This window comes from Orycteropus afer, unplaced genomic scaffold (genome assembly GCF_000298275.1).
Source record: "Orycteropus afer afer isolate SDZICR_OR568_19922 unplaced genomic scaffold, OryAfe1.0 scaffold00427, whole genome shotgun sequence".
NCBI classification, from domain to species: Eukaryota; Metazoa; Chordata; class Mammalia; order Tubulidentata; family Orycteropodidae; genus Orycteropus; species Orycteropus afer.
In genome coordinates this window covers 30276-30927 of record NW_006922014.1, presented here as the reverse complement: position 1 = coordinate 30927, position 652 = coordinate 30276, and positions in this window count along the sequence as shown.

Below are 652 nucleotides of genomic sequence, written 5' to 3'. Positions count from 1 at the left end.
GAGGTATGCATTCCTTAGAACAACAAGTCATAGAACAAAAGAGCAACATTTGCCCAGGGATAAAGCTAAGAAGGTAGGAATGACAAATAGGAAAGAAAGACAAATGGAAACAGTAAACACAGGGAAGAGGTGGAGAGAATGCTGATATATCATGGAGATTGCAATCAATGTCACAAATGAAAATGTGTATCAATTGCTGAATGAGAAAGCAATGTGTTCTTTAAAGCTTCACCCAAATCACAATAACAAACAAAGCAAATTCACTGCCATGGAGTTGATTCGCCTCAGATCGACTGCTCCTTGGGCTTCTGAGGCAGTATCACTACAGAAGTATATGGCCCAATCTTCCTTCTGAGAAGTGGTTGGTGAGTTTGAACTGCCAGCCTTCTGGGTAGCAGTCAAATGCCTTAGGCACTATGCCACCAGAGCTCCTAAAAATTCAAAATAAATGAATAAATGTGTCTAGTGCATTTTCTTATTCTTATGAATGAGTGTAATGCAGTGGATTATTTAATATGGCCTTTCTAGGCCTAGTCCTCCTTTTTTGATGTATTGTAAATCCTAACCTCTATCCCTGTAGTTATGGTCCCTTTTTGAAGTGACTTGGTATTTATGTTAATTAGGCAGTATTATGGTGGAATGTATCTCAAGT